This window comes from Triturus cristatus, chromosome 3_2 (genome assembly GCF_964204655.1).
Source record: "Triturus cristatus chromosome 3_2, aTriCri1.1, whole genome shotgun sequence".
Classification (NCBI taxonomy): Eukaryota; Metazoa; Chordata; class Amphibia; order Caudata; family Salamandridae; genus Triturus; species Triturus cristatus.
Window position 1 is genome coordinate 918,590,315 of NC_140584.1, and position 24,492 is coordinate 918,614,806.

The following is a 24,492-nucleotide window of genomic DNA, read 5'->3' on the forward strand; positions in this document are numbered from 1 at the left end:
GAACTTTCAAAGTGCAGGGTTTAAAAAAAAAAAAATACAGTTTACCAGTAGCTGACATTCCCATTATCTCCATATAGCTCTCAAGTTCCCAGCGTTCTAATATTCCATATGACAACATTACGGGGGGCTACAATTATCATTAAATGATCTCTTGGTCGAGATATTGACAAAAGCGAGGGGAACAGAGAATTTAACCAATGTGATAGACGAGGCAGAACGGCTATAATGATATCTCAACTTTCCGGTCAATGATGTAGCAATTCTCTAAATTAAACAGGGGAACGCCACAATAATGACATTCGCTAGAACGTTAGAGCAGGTGGCTCATTCCCACCATTATTTGATCGCTGCAACTTCACCCTCTCAAATAAATCTTGCAAAATTTCAATAGTCTAAGACACCAAGCCCTTGATACACTAACGGGTGTGCTAGCGCTCGTGGGGAGATGCACTGTTTTGCGATGCCAAGAAGGGCTTTTGTGACGGTAAGTAAACAGACGCAAGCCTTTACGGTTACGCAAATTTCTGCCACGGCAGTGCCAGCACAAAAACGTAGCAAATGCCCAAGAAGGCGTTCTTCATCCGCACCAGTCTAAGATCCGCTGTGGCCTTGTACGTTTTTGGACCTGTGACCATGGTGTTACTCTTGGTTTTAGTCTAAAAAGCCTAAAAAGCATTAGAAAGCCCCTTGCAACAGTCAATTTGGCACAGCGATAAATCATTGTGCAGCACTAATTGCCTGGCAGAAGTCTAAGCTCTAAAGATAGCCCATACAGAATGGGCCCAGATTTATGAAGCTCTTGTGTTGTCATTGCGACATGCAAAACAGCGTTAGGCAACGCCAGGGCTTCACTAAGATTTACTAAGACGCGGAAGGCCACCTTGAGTGGCTTTGCATGCCTTAGTAAATCTAGAGCAGTGATACTCAAAGTATGGCCCAGGGGCCGCAAGCAGCTCTCCTGACCTTTACATGCGGCTCCCTGGTGTACAGCAGCACCGGGCTGCTGTTTACCTGATGGAGCACTAATAGTCCGAAAGATGGAAATTAAAGGGCCAAGCATTTATTTACAATTAAACTAACTTATTAACTAAAGTAAAAGAAAAGAAGTGAAGGTGTCCTGCACCACTGAACTTAAGGAACACATTCTTTTTTAAAAACATCTTGCAAAAAAACGGGAAAGAAATGTGAAAGTCTCTAAAAAAAAATCTTTTAAAAAGTGCATTCCTTCAACATGCGGAAGCGTTTCGCCTCAGTATATCAGTGCATTGAGAAGTATTTAAAAACATTCATGCTTCCTCCAACCCTGCAATGGAAATAGTGAACCAGGAGGTAAGTCACTTCTTATGTTCACCGTCTGTGCGGCCTGGGTTGCTATTATACATGGACAACATCTGCCACCCTGCTGGCATCAATGCGGCCTTGGGTCACATGACAGGCCAAACTTTTTGGCCCCCTGGAAAATGTCTGCGAGACCTATGATCCCGAAAAACGCAAGGCAGCGGCAACTCGCTGCTTTGCGTTACTCTGCGCCGAGAATGCGTTAAATGGGTGGAGAGTGGGTGTTTCCATCCACCCATGCTTTTCTACGCATTCCCAGATTTACTGAGAGTAATAAACCGGGGACTGCGTCAACAGTGTACGCTTTCCCAACAGAGGCGCCACGAGGAGAAATAGCTTTATTTCTCCCCGTTTTGTCCTCTTTCTATGTATTCTGCCCTCTCCTTTTCAGGCATGGCAGCCCGGCAAGTTGTCTAGCTGCATTGCGTGAAAGGTTTGATAAATCTGTCCAGGGTCCATTTGAAAAATCCTCCTTGCGCGTTTGAAAATCAAATGTACCAAATTAAAGAGAAGACATACTTTTCGATTAAACACCTGCCCCAAAACCAAGTGCAGGAAAATTGAAACGTTTTCACCCCACGTGCATAAACCCACTAATAAACAAAGCCAGCAACAAGGATCCGAAATACAGAACCGACTACATTGAACTTTCTTATACTATAATAAGGGGCTAACCACTCAGTTTGTGTTTCCTTCCTCCAGCTCTCCTATAAGGAAGAGAGGAACGGTCATCAATAGCAAACAGCAGCTGCATAAATGCAACACTGTTCACTCGCTTCGCGCTCAGAAGGGAACACTACAAATCTTCCTCGTGGTTAGCGAAGACCAGACACTTTCGAACACATTTCCTCAGTTAAGAACTATAGAAATGATCCCTGAAAGTATAGTCTTAACCCATGTGACTGCAGCTCACACGCACAGAAAAAGTAGAAACCCTTCTTAGGTACGGTAAGCAAACGTTCGGCATCATCAACTCCAACAAAAACATATAGATGTATAACACCATAAAAATAACAATCTAAAGATGCACGGGCAGACGCTTTCTTCACAGTAAAGCATTCTCAATAGATCCTCGGTGACGCACTAATTTAAAAATCTGCATAATCGAAATCAGCAACCAATCACATTCAGCCTGCCTTTTCCTGACACACACGGATTCCCTGCTCGCTGCTCCCGAAACAGACAGAGGACTTACAGTGTGAAAGTTTAATTTTCAAACAGGTAAACAGAGCGTAGGCATAGTTTTGTTTCGTGCTTTCGCTCACAGCAACAAACACATTTGTACTTATTGAAAAATGAAGAGAACCAAACTCACAGCAAAGACAATCCAGCGTTACTTCCACAGTTTTCTGCACTGCACTAAATGAGCACCTTTACCGTTTCAAGATGGCTGTGCATAGTCAGACTGCGCGAAGAATGTGTTTTACTACAGATCAGACAGAATCACCAGAGCACTTACTCTGTCGAAGCAAAGCCGCACCCGCGCTCTGATTCCACATCATACGGTGCCAAAACTGAAGGTGGCCTAGGAACTATTCTCAAAGCCTTGATTTTGATGCTCGAGCCAAGACTGGGATTTTTCTGGAAGTTTCATCCTAAAATATCTTTGCGAGATGTTCCACTTCCTATCTGAAAAGCGATTCACATGTTCAGAGGCAAAGCGTCATTTGCACTCGTTTTGATTACTGCAATGCTTTACACGAGGGAAAATTGGGAAAACTCTTTACAAAACTGCAGGTTCCACAAGACTGAGCAAGAAGACGGTTTTCAATCAGAATATTTGATCCAGCTTATGAACTGTCAATCTGCCGAAAGAGTGACACTGATGGCTAGTGCATGAGAAGCGACCAGGCAAGGTTGCAGGCGTGGAAACAGAGGGCCTCATTTATGAGAAGTGACGCATCGCTGCGTGAAAGCAGCGATGCGTCACTTCTCAGTGCGCCCTTCTTGCGACATGATGGATGCGTCATATTTACAGTATGACGCATCATGTCGCAAGGAGTTACAGATACGTCAGTATTTCTGACGTATCTGTAGGCGCAAAAGTGACGCATTGCTGGAGTGTGTCACAAAAGTGACGCAACTCCAGCAATGTGTCCTTTCACATGGGGCAAGCCCCATGTGAAAGGGCCTGCGTCAGTCTTACGCCTGCTGTGAGGCAGGCGTAATATTGACGCATTTGCACCCTAGAAGTGGCGCAGTGAAATCTCATAGATTTCACTGCGTCACTTCTACAATGCTTACTTACGTGGGACCGCCCACCCTGCTTACATTATACCTGACGCAGGTATAATATAGCGCAGGGGTTTACAAAGTGACGCATCTACCTAGATGCGTCACTTTGTAAATATGGTGCAACAAGGTCCTATTTTTACGCCGCTGGTGCGTCACAAAAAGTGACGCACCGGCAGCGCAAAAGTGACACAAGGACTCATAAATGAGCCGCGGAAGGTGTAGCAACCAACGACCTTTACATTTTAAAAAGTTGCACCACAGACCATATGTATGGCAATGAAATGTCTTCAGTCTCCCGAACAAAGGTACTCTTCCCCAGTTCACATCTAAGAGTCTAACAAGACGATGGCATTCGACCAGGGGTCACACGTCGTGAAAGACCTCCCGCAAGACCTATCAATCAGTGTTTACAGAGCGCGCTAATGACCCCGCGGGGTATCCAGTCGCAACGGAATTTAACGGAAATGATCACTTTGAGATGAACTCTGAATGCCTGGCGATCCAAGAAAGCGTTGACATGAACAACACCTCGTCTTACCACCCGGTTTCAACGTATGCAGCTTTTCCAGGCCCTACAACCTTTAGGCAACTCTGCACTACGGAAGTATCCAAAATACGGTTTATGTTTCTTGTACAGAGGATTTCGCTCACTGGGGAATCAATACTTGTCGGGACAGTTTTGATCCTAATATTCATCAGAATAGGAACGGAACATTTCAGTGTTTGTTTCCGTCTTCCAGCCCTTCCTCAAATGAAGAAAGGAACATTTATTTATAGCAGCTAGCTGTTCCACAAACGCAACTCTGTCCGTTCCCTTCCTGTTCAGATCAGGAATTTTCTGCAACAACTTTGTGACACCTACAAACACTATTTCCAACTTCTTCTTTCATTACATATCAAGACGAAACTTTTTATAACGCTATGCTAATCTGTCCCAATGGCACAGGAGGACATCACAGCAGCATTTTTTACCGCCACCTGGCCAAGCTCTCAGCAGATAAGATATAGTCTTAAAACCTGCCGCTGTGGTCTAAGCCACTAACTAAAGCCTTGCTTCGCCATGCTAGGTTAAATTTGAAGGCAAGAGCAAAAATGAAGGAAGGGGACCAGAAACGGTCCACATGGCCTCTTGCGGCAGGCTAGAAGGCTACCACAATTTAGGGTCATTTTTTCGTTTTTGATTAATAATGCGATCCATGGCTGGGAGGGACGTCGGGCTACGCCCAACCTTTACAAAGACAAGATGAGGTGAAGATTGGAGGCACTCACCCGGCCTGCCGTCAGACCACCAACTTCACCAATTCATGTTATACCGCCAACCCAGCCACATTGTTTCCCTGGCTTTAGGGCATGTTGGCAATCCAAAAGGGTGTCATCTGCGGTTCTACGCATCACAGCTTTAGAACTTTCAAAGCGCAGGGTTTAAAAAAAAAAAAATACAGTTTACCAGTAGCTGACATTCCCATTATCTCTATATAGCTCTCAAGTTCCCAGCGTTCTAATATTCCATATGACAACATTACGGGGGGCTACAATTATCATTAAATGATCTCTTGGTCGAGATATTGACAAAAGCGAGGGGAACAGAGAATTTAACCAATGTGATAGACGAGGCAGAACGGCTATAATGATATCTCAACTTTCCGGTCAATGATGTAGCAATTCTCTAAATTAAACAGGGGAACGCCACAATAATGACATTCGCTAGAACGTTAGAGCAGGTGGCTCATTCCCACCATTATTTGATCGCTGCAACTTCACCCTCTCAAATAAATCTTGCAAAATTCCAATAGTCTAAGACACCAAGCCCTTGATACACTAACGGGTGTGCTAGCGCTCGTGGGGAGATGCACTGTTTTGCGATGCCAAGAAGGGCTTTTGTGACGGTAAGTAAACAGACGCAAGCCTTTACGGTTACGCAAATTTCTGCCACGGCAGTGCCAGCACAAAAACGTAGCAAATGCCCAAGAAGGCGTTCTTCATCCGCACCAGTCTAAGATCCGCTGTGGCCTTGTACGTTTTTGGACCTGTGACCATGGTGTTACTCTTGGTTTTAGTCTAAAAAGCCTAAAAAGCATTAGAAAGCCCCTTGCAACAGTCAATTTGGCACAGCGATAAATCATTGTGCAGCACTAATTGCCTGGCAGAAGTCTAAGCTCTAAAGATAGCCCATACAGAATGGGCCCAGATTTATGAAGCTCTTGTGTTGTCATTGCGACATGCAAAACAGCGTTAGGCAACGCCAGGGCTTCACTAAGATTTACTAAGACGCGGAAGGCCACCTTGAGTGGCTTTGCATGGCTTAGTAAATCTAGAGCAGTGATACTCAAAGTATGGCCCAGGGGCCGCAAGCAGCTCTCCTGACCTTTACATGCGGCTCCCTGGTGTACAGCAGCACCGGGCTGCTGTTTACCTGATGGAGCACTAATAGTCCGAAAGATGGAAATTAAAGGGCCAAGCATTTATTTACAATTAAACTAACTTAATAACTAAAGTAAAAGAAAAGAAGTGAAGGTGTCCTGCACCACTGAACTTAAGGAACACATTCTTTTTTAAAAACATCTTGCAAAAAAACGGGAAAGAAATGTGAAAGTCTCTAAAAAAAAATCTTTTAAACAGTGCATTCCTTCAACATGCGGAAGCGTTTCGCCTCAGTATATCAGTGCATTGAGAAGTATTTAAAAACATTCATGCTTCCTCCAACCCTGCAATGGAAATAGTGAACCAGGAGGTAAGTCACTTGTTATGTTCACCGTCTGTGCGGCCTGGGTTGCTATTATACATGGACAACATCTGCCACCCTGCTGGCATCAATGCGGCCTTGGGTCACATGACAGGCCAAACTTTTTGGCCCCCTGGAAAATGTCTGCGAGACCTATGATCCCGAAAAACGCAAGGCAGCGGCAACTCGCTGCTTTGCGTTACTCTGCGCCGAGAATGCGTTAAATGGGTGGAGAGTGGGTGTTTCCATCCACCCATGCTTTTCTACGCATTCCCAGATTTACTGAGAGTAATAAACCGGGGACTGCGTCAACAGTGTACGCTTTCCCAACAGAGGCGCCACGAGGAGAAATAGCTTTATTTCTCCCCGTTTTGTCCTCTTTCTATGTATTCTGCCCTCTCCTTTTCAGGCATGGCAGCCCGGCAAGTTGTCTAGCTGCATTGCGTGAAAGGTTTGATAAATCTGTCCAGGGTCCATTTGAAAAATCCTCCTTGCGCGTTTGAAAATCAAATGTACCAAATTAAAGAGAAGACATACTTTTCGATTAAACACCTGCCCCAAAACCAAGTGCAGAAAAATTGAAACGTTTTCACCCCACGTGCATAAACCCACTAATAAACAAAGCCAGCAACAAGGATCCGAAATACAGAACCGACTACATTGAACTTTCTTATACTATAATAAGGGGCTAACCACTCAGTTTGTGTTTCCTTCCTCCAGCTCTCCTGTAAGGGAGAGAGGAACAGTCATCAATAGCAAACAGCAGCTGCATAAATGCAACACTGTTCACTCGCTTCGCGCTCAGAAGGGAACACTACAAATCTTCCTCGTGGTTAGCGAAGACCAGACACTTTCGAACACATTTCCTCAGTTAAGAACTATAGAAATGATCCCTGAAAGTATAGTCTTAACCCATGTGACTGCAGCTCACACGCACAGAAAAAGTAGAAACCCTTCTTAGGTACGGTATGCAAACGTTCGGCATCATCAACTCCAACAAAAACATATAGATGTATAACACCATAAAAATAACAATCTAAAGATGCACGGGCAGACGCTTTCTTCACAGTAAAGCATTCTCAATAGATCCTCGGTGACGCACTAATTTAAAAATCTGCATAATCGAAATCAGCAACCAATCACATTCAGCCTGCCTTTTCCTGACACACACGGATTCCCTGCTCGCTGCTCCCGAAACAGACAGAGGACTTACAGTGTGAAAGTTTAATTTTCAAACAGGTAAACAGAGCGTAGGCATAGTTTTGTTTCGTGCTTTCGCTCACAGCAACAAACACATTTGTACTTATTGAAAAATGAAGAGAACCAAACTCACAGCAAAGACAATCCAGCGTTACTTCCACAGTTTTCTGCACTGCACTAAATGAGCACCTTTACCGTTTCAAGATGGCTGTGCATAGTCAGACTGCGCGAAGAATGTGTTTTACTACAGATCAGACAGAATCACCAGAGCACTTACTCTGTCGAAGCAAAGCCGCACCCGCGCTCTGATTCCACATCATACGGTGCCAAAACTGTAGGTGGCCTAGGAACTATTCTCAAAGCCTTGATTTTGATGCTCGAGCCAAGACTGGGATTTTTCTGGAAGTTTCATCCTAAAATATCTTTGCGAGATGTTCCACTTCCTATCTGAAAAGCGATTCACATGTTCAGAGGCAAAGCGTCATTTGCACTCGTTTTGATTACTGCAATGCTTTACACGAGGGAAAATTGGGAAAACTCTTCACAAAACTGCAGGTTCCACAAGACTGAGCAAGAAGACGGTTTTCAATCAGAATATTTGATCCAGCTTATGAACTGTCAATCTGCCGAAAGAGTGACACTGATGGCTAGTGCATGAGAAGCGACCAGGCAAGGTTGCAGGCGTGGAAACAGAGGGCCTCATTTATGAGAAGTGACGCATCGCTGCGTGAAAGCAGCGATGCGTCACTTCTCAGTGCGCCCTTCTTGAGAAGTGATGGATGCGTCATATTTACAGTATGACGCATCATGTCGCAAGGAGTTACAGATACGTCAGTATTTCTGACGTATCTGTAGGCGCAAAAGTGACGCATTGCTGGAGTGTGTCACAAAAGTGACGCAACTCCAGCAATGTGTCCTTTCACATGGGGCAAGCCCCATGTGAAAGGGCCTGCGTCAGTCTTACGCCTGCTGTGAGGCAGGCGTAATATTGACGCATTTGCACCCTAGAAGTGGCGCAGTGAAATCTCATAGATTTCACTGCGTCACTTCTACAATGCTTACTTACGTGGGACCGCCCACCCTGCTTACATTATACCTGACGCAGGTATAATATAGCGCAGGGGTTTACAAAGTGACGCATCTACCTAGATGCGTCACTTTGTAAATATGGTGCAACAAGGTCCTATTTTTACGCCGCTGGTGCGTCACAAAAAGTGACGCACCGGCAGCGCAAAAGTGACGCAAGGACTCATAAATGAGCCGCGGAAGGTGTAGCAACCAACGACCTTTACATTTTAAAAAGTTGCACCACAGACCATATGTATGGCAATGAAATGTCTTCAGTCTCCCGAACAAAGGTACTCTTCCCCAGTTCACATCTAAGAGTCTAACAAGACGATGGCATTCGACCAGGGGTCACACGTCGTGAAAGACCTCCCGCAAGACCTATCAATCAGTGTTTACAGAGCGCGCTAATGACCCCGCGGGGTATCCAGTCGCAACGGAATATAACGGAAATGATCACTTTGAGATGAACTCTGAATGCCTGGCGATCCAAGAAAGCGTTGACATGAACAACACCTCGTCTTACCACCCGGTTTCAACGTATGCAGCTTTTCCAGGCCCTACAACCTTTAGGCAACTCTGCACTACGGAAGTATCCAAAATACGGTTTATGTTTCTTGTACAGAGGATTTCGCTCACTGGGGAATCAATACTTGTCGGGACAGTTTTGATCCTAATATTCATCAGAATAGGAACGGAACATTTCAGTGTTTGTTTCCGTCTTCCAGCCCTTCCTCAAATGAAGAAAGGAACATTTATTTATAGCAGCTAGCTGTTCCACAAACGCAACTCTGTCTGTTCCCTTCCTGTTCAGATCAGGAATTTTCTGCAACAACTTTGTGACACCTACAAACACTATTTCCAACTTCTTCTTTCATTACATATCAAGACGAAACTTTTTATAACGCTATGCTAATCTGTCCCAATGGCACAGGAGGACATCACAGCAGCATTTTGTACCGCCACCTGGCCAAGCTCTCAGCAGATAAGATATAGTCTTAAAACCTGCCGCTGTGGTCTAAGCCACTAACTAAAGCCTTGCTTCGCCATGCTAGGTTAAATTTGAAGGCAAGAGCAAAAATGAAGGAAGGGGACCAGAAACGGTCCACATGGCCTCTTGCGGCAGGCTAGAAGGCTACCACAATTTAGGGTCATTTTTTCGTTTTTGATTAATAATGCGATCCATGGCTGGGAGGGACGTCGGGCTACGCCCAACCTTTACAAAGACAAGATGAGGTGAAGATTGGAGGCACTCACCCGGCCTGCCGTCAGACCACCAACTTCACCAATTCATGTTATACCGCCAACCCAGCCACATTGTTTCCCTGGCTTTAGGGCATGTTGGCAATCCAAAAGGGTGTCATCTGCGGTTCTACGCATCACAGCTTTAGAACTTTCAAAGTGCAGGGTTTAAAAAAAAAAAAATACAGTTTACCAGTAGCTGACATTCCCATTATCTCCATATAGCTCTCAAGTTCCCAGCGTTCTAATATTCCATATGACAACATTACGGGGGGCTACAATTATCATTAAATGATCTCTTGGTCGAGATATTGACAAAAGCGAGGGGAACAGAGAATTTAACCAATGTGATAGACGAGGCAGAACGGCTATAATGATATCTCAACTTTCCGGTCAATGATGTAGCAATTCTCTAAATTAAACAGGGGAACGCCACAATAATGACATTCGCTAGAACGTTAGAGCAGGTGGCTCATTCCCACCATTATTTGATCGCTGCAACTTCACCCTCTCAAATAAATCTTGCAAAATTTCAATAGTCTAAGACACCAAGCCCTTGATACACTAACGGGTGTGCTAGCGCTCGTGGGGAGATGCACTGTTTTGCGATGCCAAGAAGGGCTTTTGTGACGGTAAGTAAACAGACGCAAGCCTTTACGGTTACGCAAATTTCTGCCACGGCAGTGCCAGCACAAAAACGTAGCAAATGCCCAAGAAGGCGTTCTTCATCCGCACCAGTCTAAGATCCGCTGTGGCCTTGTACGTTTTTGGACCTGTGACCATGGTGTTACTCTTGGTTTTAGTCTAAAAAGCCTAAAAAGCATTAGAAAGCCCCTTGCAACAGTCAATTTGGCACAGCGATAAATCATTGTGCAGCACTAATTGCCTGGCAGAAGTCTAAGCTCTAAAGATAGCCCATACAGAATGGGCCCAGATTTATGAAGCTCTTGTGTTGTCATTGCGACATGCAAAACAGCGTTAGGCAACGCCAGGGCTTCACTAAGATTTACTAAGACGCGGAAGGCCACCTTGAGTGGCTTTGCATGCCTTAGTAAATCTAGAGCAGTGATACTCAAAGTATGGCCCAGGGGCCGCAAGCAGCTCTCCTGACCTTTACATGCGGCTCCCTGGTGTACAGCAGCACCGGGCTGCTGTTTACCTGATGGAGCACTAATAGTCCGAAAGATGGAAATTAAAGGGCCAAGCATTTATTTACAATTAAACTAACTTATTAACTAAAGTAAAAGAAAAGAAGTGAAGGTGTCCTGCACCACTGAACTTAAGGAACACATTCTTTTTTAAAAACATCTTGCAAAAAAACGGGAAAGAAATGTGAAAGTCTCTAAAAAAAAATCTTTTAAAAAGTGCATTCCTTCAACATGCGGAAGCGTTTCGCCTCAGTATATCAGTGCATTGAGAAGTATTTAAAAACATTCATGCTTCCTCCAACCCTGCAATGGAAATAGTGAACCAGGAGGTAAGTCACTTCTTATGTTCACCGTCTGTGCGGCCTGGGTTGCTATTATACATGGACAACATCTGCCACCCTGCTGGCATCAATGCGGCCTTGGGTCACATGACAGGCCAAACTTTTTGGCCCCCTGGAAAATGTCTGCGAGACCTATGATCCCGAAAAACGCAAGGCAGCGGCAACTCGCTGCTTTGCGTTACTCTGCGCCGAGAATGCGTTAAATGGGTGGAGAGTGGGTGTTTCCATCCACCCATGCTTTTCTACGCATTCCCAGATTTACTGAGAGTAATAAACCGGGGACTGCGTCAACAGTGTACGCTTTCCCAACAGAGGCGCCACGAGGAGAAATAGCTTTATTTCTCCCCGTTTTGTCCTCTTTCTATGTATTCTGCCCTCTCCTTTTCAGGCATGGCAGCCCGGCAAGTTGTCTAGCTGCATTGCGTGAAAGGTTTGATAAATCTGTCCAGGGTCCATTTGAAAAATCCTCCTTGCGCGTTTGAAAATCAAATGTACCAAATTAAAGAGAAGACATACTTTTCGATTAAACACCTGCCCCAAAACCAAGTGCAGGAAAATTGAAACGTTTTCACCCCACGTGCATAAACCCACTAATAAACAAAGCCAGCAACAAGGATCCGAAATACAGAACCGACTACATTGAACTTTCTTATACTATAATAAGGGGCTAACCACTCAGTTTGTGTTTCCTTCCTCCAGCTCTCCTGTAAGGGAGAGAGGAACGGTCATCAATAGCAAACAGCAGCTGCATAAATGCAACACTGTTCACTCGCTTCGCGCTCAGAAGGGAACACTACAAATCTTCCTCGTGGTTAGCGAAGACCAGACACTTTCGAACACATTTCCTCAGTTAAGAACTATAGAAATGATCCCTGAAAGTATAGTCTTAACCCATGTGACTGCAGCTCACACGCACAGAAAAAGTAGAAACCCTTCTTAGGTACGGTAAGCAAACGTTCGGCATCATCAACTCCAACAAAAACATATAGATGTATAACACCATAAAAATAACAATCTAAAGATGCACGGGCAGACGCTTTCTTCACAGTAAAGCATTCTCAATAGATCCTCGGTGACGCACTAATTTAAAAATCTGCATAATCGAAATCAGCAACCAATCACATTCAGCCTGCCTTTTCCTGACACACACGGATTCCCTGCTCGCTGCTCCCGAAACAGACAGAGGACTTACAGTGTGAAAGTTTAATTTTCAAACAGGTAAACAGAGCGTAGGCATAGTTTTGTTTCGTGCTTTCGCTCACAGCAACAAACACATTTGTACTTATTGAAAAATGAAGAGAACCAAACTCACAGCAAAGACAATCCAGCGTTACTTCCACAGTTTTCTGCACTGCACTAAATGAGCACCTTTACCGTTTCAAGATGGCTGTGCATAGTCAGACTGCGCGAAGAATGTGTTTTACTACAGATCAGACAGAATCACCAGAGCACTTACTCTGTCGAAGCAAAGCCGCACCCGCGCTCTGATTCCACATCATACGGTGCCAAAACTGAAGGTGGCCTAGGAACTATTCTCAAAGCCTTGATTTTGATGCTCGAGCCAAGACTGGGATTTTTCTGGAAGTTTCATCCTAAAATATCTTTGCGAGATGTTCCACTTCCTATCTGAAAAGCGATTCACATGTTCAGAGGCAAAGCGTCATTTGCACTCGTTTTGATTACTGCAATGCTTTACACGAGGGAAAATTGGGAAAACTCTTTACAAAACTGCAGGTTCCACAAGACTGAGCAAGAAGACGGTTTTCAATCAGAATATTTGATCCAGCTTATGAACTGTCAATCTGCCGAAAGAGTGACACTGATGGCTAGTGCATGAGAAGCGACCAGGCAAGGTTGCAGGCGTGGAAACAGAGGGCCTCATTTATGAGAAGTGACGCATCGCTGCGTGAAAGCAGCGATGCGTCACTTCTCAGTGCGCCCTTCTTGCGACATGATGGATGCGTCATATTTACAGTATGACGCATCATGTCGCAAGGAGTTACAGATACGTCAGTATTTCTGACGTATCTGTAGGCGCAAAAGTGACGCATTGCTGGAGTGTGTCACAAAAGTGACGCAACTCCAGCAATGTGTCCTTTCACATGGGGCAAGCCCCATGTGAAAGGGCCTGCGTCAGTCTTACGCCTGCTGTGAGGCAGCCGTAATATTGACGCATTTGCACCCTAGAAGTGGCGCAGTGAAATCTCATAGATTTCACTGCGTCACTTCTACAATGCTTACTTACGTGGGACCGCCCACCCTGCTTACATTATACCTGACGCAGGTATAATATAGCGCAGGGGTTTACAAAGTGACGCATCTACCTAGATGCGTCACTTTGTAAATATGGTGCAACAAGGTCCTATTTTTACGCCGCTGGTGCGTCACAAAAAGTGACGCACCGGCAGCGCAAAAGTGACACAAGGACTCATAAATGAGCCGCGGAAGGTGTAGCAACCAACGACCTTTACATTTTAAAAAGTTGCACCACAGACCATATGTATGGCAATGAAATGTCTTCAGTCTCCCGAACAAAGGTACTCTTCCCCAGTTCACATCTAAGAGTCTAACAAGACGATGGCATTCGACCAGGGGTCACACGTCGTGAAAGACCTCCCGCAAGACCTATCAATCAGTGTTTACAGAGCGCGCTAATGACCCCGCGGGGTATCCAGTCGCAACGGAATTTAACGGAAATGATCACTTTGAGATGAACTCTGAATGCCTGGCGATCCAAGAAAGCGTTGACATGAACAACACCTCGTCTTACCACCCGGTTTCAACGTATGCAGCTTTTCTAGGCCCTACAACCTTTAGGCAACTCTGCACTACGGAAGTATCCAAAATACGGTTTATGTTTCTTGTACAGAGGATTTCGCTCACTGGGGAATCAATACTTGTCGGGACAGTTTTGATCCTAATATTCATCAGAATAGGAACGGAACATTTCAGTGTTTGTTTCCGTCTTCCAGCCCTTCCTCAAATGAAGAAAGGAACATTTATTTATAGCAGCTAGCTGTTCCACAAACGCAACTCTGTCCGTTCCCTTCCTGTTCAGATCAGGAATTTTCTGCAACAACTTTGTGACACCTACAAACACTATTTCCAACTTCTTCTTTCATTACATATCAAGACGAAACTTTTTATAACGCTATGCTAATCTGTCCCAATGGCACAGGAGGACATCACAGCAGCATTTTTTACCGCCACCTGGCCAAGCTCTCAGCAGATAAGATATAGTCTTAAAACCTGCCGCTGTGGTCTAAGCCACTAACTAAAGCCTTGCTTCGCCATGCTAGGTTAAATTTGAAGGCAAGAGCAAAAATGAAGGAAGGGGACCAGAAACGGTCCACATGGCCTCTTGCGGCAGGCTAGAAGGCTACCACAATTTAGGGTCATTTTTTCGTTTTTGATTAATAATGCGATCCATGGCTGGGAGGGACGTCGGGCTACGCCCAACCTTTACAAAGACAAGATGAGGTGAAGATTGGAGGCACTCACCCGGCCTGCCGTCAGACCACCAACTTCACCAATTCATGTTATACCGCCAACCCAGCCACATTGTTTCCCTGGCTTTAGGGCATGTTGGCAATCCAAAAGGGTGTCATCTGCGGTTCTACGCATCACAGCTTTAGAACTTTCAAAGCGCAGGGTTTAAAAAAAAAAAAATACAGTTTACCAGTAGCTGACATTCCCATTATCTCTATATAGCTCTCAAGTTCCCAGCGTTCTAATATTCCATATGACAACATTACGGGGGGCTACAATTATCATTAAATGATCTCTTGGTCGAGATATTGACAAAAGCGAGGGGAACAGAGAATTTAACCAATGTGATAGACGAGGCAGAACGGCTATAATGATATCTCAACTTTCCGGTCAATGATGTAGCAATTCTCTAAATTAAACAGGGGAACGCCACAATAATGACATTCGCTAGAACGTTAGAGCAGGTGGCTCATTCCCACCATTATTTGATCGCTGCAACTTCACCCTCTCAAATAAATCTTGCAAAATTCCAATAGTCTAAGACACCAAGCCCTTGATACACTAACGGGTGTGCTAGCGCTCGTGGGGAGATGCACTGTTTTGCGATGCCAAGAAGGGCTTTTGTGACGGTAAGTAAACAGACGCAAGCCTTTACGGTTACGCAAATTTCTGCCACGGCAGTGCCAGCACAAAAACGTAGCAAATGCCCAAGAAGGCGTTCTTCATCCGCACCAGTCTAAGATCCGCTGTGGCCTTGTACGTTTTTGGACCTGTGACCATGGTGTTACTCTTGGTTTTAGTCTAAAAAGCCTAAAAAGCATTAGAAAGCCCCTTGCAACAGTCAATTTGGCACAGCGATAAATCATTGTGCAGCACTAATTGCCTGGCAGAAGTCTAAGCTCTAAAGATAGCCCATACAGAATGGGCCCAGATTTATGAAGCTCTTGTGTTGTCATTGCGACATGCAAAACAGCGTTAGGCAACGCCAGGGCTTCACTAAGATTTACTAAGACGCGGAAGGCCACCTTGAGTGGCTTTGCATGGCTTAGTAAATCTAGAGCAGTGATACTCAAAGTATGGCCCAGGGGCCGCAAGCAGCTCTCCTGACCTTTACATGCGGCTCCCTGGTGTACAGCAGCACCGGGCTGCTGTTTACCTGATGGAGCACTAATAGTCCGAAAGATGGAAATTAAATGGCCAAGCATTTATTTACAATTAAACTAACTTATTAACTAAAGTAAAAGAAAAGAAGTGAAGGTGTCCTGCACCACTGAACTTAAGGAACACATTCTTTTTTAAAAACATCTTGCAAAAAAACGGGAAAGAAATGTGAAAGTCTCTAAAAAAAAATCTTTTAAAAAGTGCATTCCTTCAACATGCGGAAGCGTTTCGCCTCAGTATATCAGTGCATTGAGAAGTATTTAAAAACATTCATGCTTCCTCCAACCCTGCAATGGAAATAGTGAACCAGGAGGTAAGTCACTTGTTATGTTCACCGTCTGTGCGGCCTGGGTTGCTATTATACATGGACAACATCTGCCACCCTGCTGGCATCAATGCGGCCTTGGGTCACATGACAGGCCAAACTTTTTGGCCCCCTGGAAAATGTCTGCGAGACCTATGATCCCGAAAAACGCAAGGCAGCGGCAACTCGCTGCTTTGCGTTACTCTGCGCCGAGAATGCGTTAAATGGGTGGAGAGTGGGTGTTTCCATCCACCCATGCTTTTCTACGCATTCCCAGATTTACTGAGAGTAATAAACCGGGGACTGCGTCAACAGTGTACGCTTTCCCAACAGAGGCCCCACGAGGAGAAATAGCTTTATTTCTCCCCGTTTTGTCCTCTTTCTATGTATTCTGCCCTCTCCTTTTCAGGCATGGCAGCCCGGCAAGTTGTCTAGCTGCATTGCGTGAAAGGTTTGATAAATCTGTCCAGGGTCCATTTGAAAAATCCTCCTTGCGCGTTTGAAAATCAAATGTACCAAATTAAAGAGAAGACATACTTTTCGATTAAACACCTGCCCCAAAACCAAGTGCAGGAAAATTGAAACGTTTTCACCCCACGTGCATAAACCCACTAATAAACAAAGCCAGCAACAAGGATCCGAAATACAGAACCGACTACATTGAACTTTCTTATACTATAATAAGGGGCTAACCACTCAGTTTGTGTTTCCTTCCTCCAGCTCTCCTGTAAGGGAGAGAGGAACGGTCATCAATAGCAAACAGCAGCTGCATAAATGCAACACTGTTCACTCGCTTCGCGCTCAGAAGGGAACACTACAAATCTTCCTCGTGGTTAGCGAAGACCAGACACTTTCGAACACATTTCCTCAGTTAAGAACTATAGAAATGATCCCTGAAAGTATAGTCTTAACCCATGTGACTGCAGCTCACACGCACAGAAAAAGTAGAAACCCTTCTTAGGTACGGTAAGCAAACGTTCGGCATCATCAACTCCAACAAAAACATATAGATGTATAACACCATAAAAATAACAATCTAAAGATGCACGGGCAGACGCTTTCTTCACAGTAAAGCATTCTCAATAGATCCTCGGTGACGCACTAATTTAAAAATCTGCATAATCGAAATCAGCAACCAATCACATTCAGCCTGCCTTTTCCTGACACTCACGGATTCCCTGCTCGCTGCTCCCGAAACAGACAAAGGACTTAACAGTGTGAAAGTTTAATTTTCAAACAGGTAAACAGAGCGTAGGCATAGTTTTGTTTCGTGCTTTCGCTCACAGCAACAAACACATTTGTACTTATTGAAAAATGAAGAGAACCAAACTCACAGCAAAGACAATCCAGCGTTACTTCCACAGTTTTCTGCACTGCACTAAATGAGCACCTTTACCGTTTCAAGATGGCTGTGCATAGTCAGACTGCGCGAAGAATGTGTTTTACTACAGATCAGACAGAATCACCAGAGCACTTACTCTGTCGAAGCAAAGCCGCACCCGCGCTCTGATTCCACATCATACGGTGCCAAAACTGTAGGTGGCCTAGGAACTATTCTCAAAGCCTTGATTTTGATGCTCGAGCCAAGACTGGGATTTTTCTGGAAGTTTCATCCTAAAATATCTTTGCGAGATGTTCCACTTCCTATCTGAAAAGCGATTCACATGTTCAGAGGCAAAGCGTCATTTGCACTCGTTTTGATTACTGCAATGCTTTACACGAGGGAAAATTGGGAAAACTCTTCACAAAACTGCAGGTTCCACAAGACTGAGCAAGAAGACGGTTTTCAATCAGAATATTTGATCCAGCTTATGAACTGTCAATCTGCCGAAAGAGTGACACTGATGGCTAGTGCATGAGAAGCGACCAGGCAAGGTTGCAGGCGTGGAAACAGAGGGCCTCATTTATGAGAAGTGACGCATCGCTGCGTGAAAGCAGCGATGCGTCACTTCTCAGTGCGCCCTTCTTGCGACATGATGGATGCGTCATATTTACAGTATGACGCATCATGTCGCAAGGAGTTACAGATACGTCAGTATTTCTGACGTATCTGTAGGCGCAAAAGTGACGCATTGCTGGAGTGTGTCACAAAAGTGACGCAACTCCAGCAATGTGTCCTTTCACATGGGGCAAGCCCCATGTGAAAGGGCCTGCGTCAGTCTTACGCCTGCTGTGAGGCAGGCGTAATATTGACGCATTTGCACCCTAGAAGTGGCGCAGTGAAATCTCATAGATTTCACTGCGTCACTTCTACAATGCTTACTTACGTGGGACCGCCCACCCTGCTTACATTATACCTGACGCAGGTATAATATAGCGCAGGGGTTTACAAAGTGACGCATCTACCTAGATGCGTCACTTTGTAAATATGGTGCAACAAGGTCCTATTTTTACGCCGCTGGTGCGTCACAAAAAGTGACGCACCGGCAGCGCAAAAGTGACGCAAGGACTCATAAATGAGCCGCGGAAGGTGTAGCAACCAACGACCTTTACATTTTAAAAAGTTGCACCACAGACCATATGTATGGCAATGAAATGTCTTCAGTCTCCCGAACAAAGGTACTCTTCCCCAGTTCACATCTAAGAGTCTAACAAGACGATGGCATTCGACCAGGGGTCACACGTCGTGAAAGACCTCCCGCAAGACCTATCAATCAGTGTTTACAGAGCGCGCTAATGACCCCGCGGGGTATCCAGTCGCAACGGAATATAACGGAAATGATCACTTTGAGATGAACTCTGAATGCCTGGCGATCCAAGAAAGCGTTGACATGAACAACACCTCGTCTTACCACCCGGTTTCAACGTATGCAGCTTTTCCAGGCCCTACAACCTTTAGGCAACTCTGCACTACGGAAGTATCCAAAATACGGTTTATGTTTCTTGTACAGAGGATTTCGCTCACTGGGGAATCAATACTTGTCGGGACAGTTTTGATCCTAATATTCATCAGAATAGGAACGGAACATTTCAGTGTTTGTTTCCGTCTTCCAGCCCTTCCTCAAATGAAGAAAGGAACATTTATTTATAGCAGCTAGCTGTTCCACAAACGCAACTCTGTCCGTTCCCTTCCTGTTCAGATCAGGAATTTTCTGCAACAACTTTGTGACACCTACAAACACTATTTCCAACTTCTTCTTTCATTACATATCAAGACGAAACTTTTTATAACGCTATGCTAATCTGTCCCAATGGCACAGGAGGACATCACAGCAGCATTTTGTACCGCCACCTGGCCAAGCTCTCAGCAGATAAGATATAGTCTTAAAACCTGCCGCTGTGGTCTAAGCCACTAACTAAAGCCTTGCTTCGCCATGCTAGGTTAAATTTGAAGGCAAGAGCAAAAATGAAGGAAGGGGACCAGAAACGGTCCACATGGCCTCTTGCGGCAGGCTAGAAGGCTACCACAATTTAGGGTCATTTTTTCGTTTTTGATTAATAATGCGATCCATGGCTGGGAGGGACGTCGGGCTACGCCCAACCTTTACAAAGACAAGATGAGGTGAAGATTGGAGGCACTCACCCGGCCTGCCGTCAGACCACCAACTTCACCAATTCATGTTATACCGCCAACCCAGCCACATTGTTTCCCTGGCTTTAGGGCATGTTGGCAATCCAAAAGGGTGTCATCTGCGGTTCTACGCATCACAGCTTTAGAACTTTCAAAGTGCAGGGTTTAAAAAAAAAAAAATACAGTTTACCAGTAGCTGACATTCCCATTATCTCCATATAGCTCTCAAGTTCCCAGCGTTCTAATATTCCATATGACAACATTACGGGGGGCTACAATTATCATTAAATGATCTCTTGGTCGAGATATTGACAAAAGCGAGGGGAACAGAGAATTTAACCAATGTGATAGACGAGGCAGAACGGCTATAATGATATCTCAACTTTCCGGTCAATGATGTAGCAATTCTCTAAATTAAACAGGGGAACGCCACAATAATGACATTCGCTAGAACGTTAGAGCAGGTGGCTCATTCCCACCATTATTTGATCGCTGCAACTTCACCCTCTCAAATAAATCTTGCAAAATTTCAATAGTCTAAGACACCAAGCCCTTGATACACTAACGGGTGTGCTAGCGCTCGTGGGGAGATGCACTGTTTTGCGATGCCAAGAAGGGCTTTTGTGACGGTAAGTAAACAGACGCAAGCCTTTACGGTTACGCAAATTTCTGCCACGGCAGTGCCAGCACAAAAACGTAGCAAATGCCCAAGAAGGCGTTCTTCATCCGCACCAGTCTAAGATCCGCTGTGGCCTTGTACGTTTTTGGACCTGTGACCATGGTGTTACTCTTGGTTTTAGTCTAAAAAGCCTAAAAAGCATTAGAAAGCCCCTTGCAACAGTCAATTTGGCACAGCGATAAATCATTGTGCAGCACTAATTGCCTGGCAGAAGTCTAAGCTCTAAAGATAGCCCATACAGAATGGGCCCAGATTTATGAAGCTCTTGTGTTGTCATTGCGACATGCAAAACAGCGTTAGGCAACGCCAGGGCTTCACTAAGATTTACTAAGACGCGGAAGGCCACCTTGAGTGGCTTTGCATGCCTTAGTAAATCTAGAGCAGTGATACTCAAAGTATGGCCCAGGGGCCGCAAGCAGCTCTCCTGACCTTTACATGCGGCTCCCTGGTGTACAGCAGCACCGGGCTGCTGTTTACCTGATGGAGCACTAATAGTCCGAAAGATGGAAATTAAAGGGCCAAGCATTTATTTACAATTAAACTAACTTATTAACTAAAGTAAAAGAAAAGAAGTGAAGGTGTCCTGCACCACTGAACTTAAGGAACACATTCTTTTTTAAAAACATCTTGCAAAAAAACGGGAAAGAAATGTGAAAGTCTCTAAAAAAAAATCTTTTAAAAAGTGCATTCCTTCAACATGCGGAAGCGTTTCGCCTCAGTATATCAGTGCATTGAGAAGTATTTAAAAACATTCATGCTTCCTCCAACCCTGCAATGGAAATAGTGAACCAGGAGGTAAGTCACTTCTTATGTTCACCGTCTGTGCGGCCTGGGTTGCTATTATACATGGACAACATCTGCCACCCTGCTGGCATCAATGCGGCCTTGGGTCACATGACAGGCCAAACTTTTTGGCCCCCTGGAAAATGTCTGCGAGACCTATGATCCCGAAAAACGCAAGGCAGCGGCAACTCGCTGCTTTGCGTTACTCTGCGCCGAGAATGCGTTAAATGGGTGGAGAGTGGGTGTTTCCATCCACCCATGCTTTTCTACGCATTCCCAGATTTACTGAGAGTAATAAACCGGGGACTGCGTCAACAGTGTACGCTTTCCCAACAGAGGCGCCACGAGGAGAAATAGCTTTATTTCTCCCCGTTTTGTCCTCTTTCTATGTATTCTGCCCTCTCCTTTTCAGGCATGGCAGCCCGGCAAGTTGTCTAGCTGCATTGCGTGAAAGGTTTGATAAATCTGTCCAGGGTCCATTTGAAAAATCCTCCTTGCGCGTTTGAAAATCAAATGTACCAAATTAAAGAGAAGACATACTTTTCGATTAAACACCTGCCCCAAAACCAAGTGCAGGAAAATTGAAACGTTTTCACCCCACGTGCATAAACCCACTAATAAACAAAGCCAGCAACAAGGATCCGAAATACAGAACCGACTACATTGAACTTTCTTATACTATAATAAGGGGCTAACCACTCAGTTTGTGTTTCCTTCCTCCAGCTCTCCTGAAAGGAAGAGAGGAACGGTCATCAATAGCAAACAGCAGCTGCATAAATGCAACACTGTTCACTCGCTTCGCGCTCAGAAGGGAACACTACAAATCTTCCTCGTGGTTAGCGAAGACCAGACACTTTCGAACACATTTCCTCAGTTAAGAACTATAGAAATGATCCCTGAAAGTATAGTCTTAACCCATGTGACTGCAGCTCACACGCACAGAAAAAGTAGAAACCCTTCTTAGGTACGGTAAGCAAACGTTCGGCATCATCAACTCCAACAAAAACATATAGATGTATAACACCATAAAAATAACAATCTAAAGATGCACGGGCAGACGCTTTCTTCACAGTAAAGCATTCTCAATAGATCCTCGGTGACGCACTAATTTAAAAATCTGCATAATCGAAATCAGCAACCAATCACATTCAGCCTGCCTTTTCCTGACACACACGGATTCCCTGCTCGCTGCTCCCGAAACAGACAGAGGACTTACAGTGTGAAAGTTTAATTTTCAAACAGGTAAACAGAGCGTAGGCATAGTTTTGTTTCGTGCTTTCGCTCACAGCAACAAACACATTTGTACTTATTGAAAAATGAAGAGAACCAAACTCACAGCAAAGACAATCCAGCGTTACTTCCACAGTTTTCTGCACTGCACTAAATGAGCACCTTTACCGTTTCAAGATGGCTGTGCATAGTCAGACTGCGCGAAGAATGTGTTTTACTACAGATCAGACAGAATCACCAGAGCACTTACTCTGTCGAAGCAAAGCCGCACCCGCGCTCTGATTCCACATCATACGGTGCCAAAACTGAAGGTGGCCTAGGAACTATTCTCAAAGCCTTGATTTTGATGCTCGAGCCAAGACTGGGATTTTTCTGGAAGTTTCATCCTAAAATATCTTTGCGAGATGTTCCACTTCCTATCTGAAAAGCGATTCACATGTTCAGAGGCAAAGCGTCATTTGCACTCGTTTTGATTACTGCAATGCTTTACACGAGGGAAAATTGGGAAAACTCTTTACAAAACTGCAGGTTCCACAAGACTGAGCAAGAAGACGGTTTTCAATCAGAATATTTGATCCAGCTTATGAACTGTCAATCTGCCGAAAGAGTGACACTGATGGCTAGTGCATGAGAAGCGACCAGGCAAGGTTGCAGGCGTGGAAACAGAGGGCCTCATTTATGAGAAGTGACGCATCGCTGCGTGAAAGCAGCGATGCGTCACTTCTCAGTGCGCCCTTCTTGCGACATGATGGATGCGTCATATTTACAGTATGACGCATCATGTCGCAAGGAGTTACAGATACGTCAGTATTTCTGACGTATCTGTAGGCGCAAAAGTGACGCATTGCTGGAGTGTGTCACAAAAGTGACGCAACTCCAGCAATGTGTCCTTTCACATGGGGCAAGCCCCATGTGAAAGGGCCTGCGTCAGTCTTACGCCTGCTGTGAGGCAGCCGTAATATTGACGCATTTGCACCCTAGAAGTGGCGCAGTGAAATCTCATAGATTTCACTGCGTCACTTCTACAATGCTTATTTACGTGGGACCGCCCACCCTGCTTACATTATACCTGACGCAGGTATAATATAGCGCAGGGGTTTACAAAGTGACGCATCTACCTAGATGCGTCACTTTGTAAATATGGTGCAACAAGGTCCTATTTTTACGCCGCTGGTGCGTCACAAAAAGTGACGCACCGGCAGCGCAAAAGTGACACAAGGACTCATAAATGAGCCGCGGAAGGTGTAGCAACCAACGACCTTTACATTTTAAAAAGTTGCACCACAGACCATATGTATGGCAATGAAATGTCTTCAGTCTCCCGAACAAAGGTACTCTTCCCCAGTTCACATCTAAGAGTCTAACAAGACGATGGCATTCGACCAGGGGTCACACGTCGTGAAAGACCTCCCGCAAGACCTATCAATCAGTGTTTACAGAGCGCGCTAATGACCCCGCGGGGTATCCAGTCGCAACGGAATTTAACGGAAATGATCACTTTGAGATGAACTCTGAATGCCTGGCGATCCAAGAAAGCGTTGACATGAACAACACCTCGTCTTACCACCCGGTTTCAACGTATGCAGCTTTTCCAGGCCCTACAACCTTTAGGCAACTCTGCACTACGGAAGTATCCAAAATACGGTTTATGTTTCTTGTACAGAGGATTTCGCTCACTGGGGAATCAATACTTGTCGGGACAGTTTTGATCCTAATATTCATCAGAATAGGAACGGAACATTTCAGTGTTTGTTTCCGTCTTCCAGCCCTTCCTCAAATGAAGAAAGGAACATTTATTTATAGCAGCTAGCTGTTCCACAAACGCAACTCTGTCCGTTCCCTTCCTGTTCAGATCAGGAATTTTCTGCAACAACTTTGTGACACCTACAAACACTATTTCCAACTTCTTCTTTCATTACATATCAAGACGAAACTTTTTATAACGCTATGCTAATCTGTCCCAATGGCACAGGAGGACATCACAGCAGCATTTTTTACCGCCACCTGGCCAAGCTCTCAGCAGATAAGATATAGTCTTAAAACC

At 44.9% G+C, this 24,492-nt stretch overlaps 1 long non-coding RNA gene and 5 other non-coding genes across 6 annotated transcripts in view; all 6 read right to left on the bottom strand.

Moving 5' to 3' along the window:
* Window positions 1–24,492, bottom strand: part of LOC146858744 (uncharacterized) — a 350,319-nt gene that overhangs the window by 26,813 nt on the left and 299,014 nt on the right. The window lies entirely within an intron of this gene.
* On the bottom strand, window positions 2,012–2,229 carry LOC146858749 (small nucleolar RNA U3). The gene has a single exon (XR_014980441.1). It is a non-coding gene; the product is annotated as a small nucleolar RNA U3 (small nucleolar RNA).
* Window positions 6,987–7,204, bottom strand: LOC146858750 (small nucleolar RNA U3). Its single transcript, XR_014980479.1, has one exon. It is a non-coding gene; the product is annotated as a small nucleolar RNA U3 (small nucleolar RNA).
* Window positions 11,962–12,179, bottom strand: LOC146858751 (small nucleolar RNA U3). The gene has a single exon (XR_014980445.1). It is a non-coding gene; the product is annotated as a small nucleolar RNA U3 (small nucleolar RNA).
* Window positions 16,937–17,154, bottom strand: LOC146858752 (small nucleolar RNA U3). Its single transcript, XR_014980446.1, has one exon. It is a non-coding gene; the product is annotated as a small nucleolar RNA U3 (small nucleolar RNA).
* Window positions 21,913–22,130, bottom strand: LOC146858753 (small nucleolar RNA U3). Its single transcript, XR_014980469.1, has one exon. It is a non-coding gene; the product is annotated as a small nucleolar RNA U3 (small nucleolar RNA).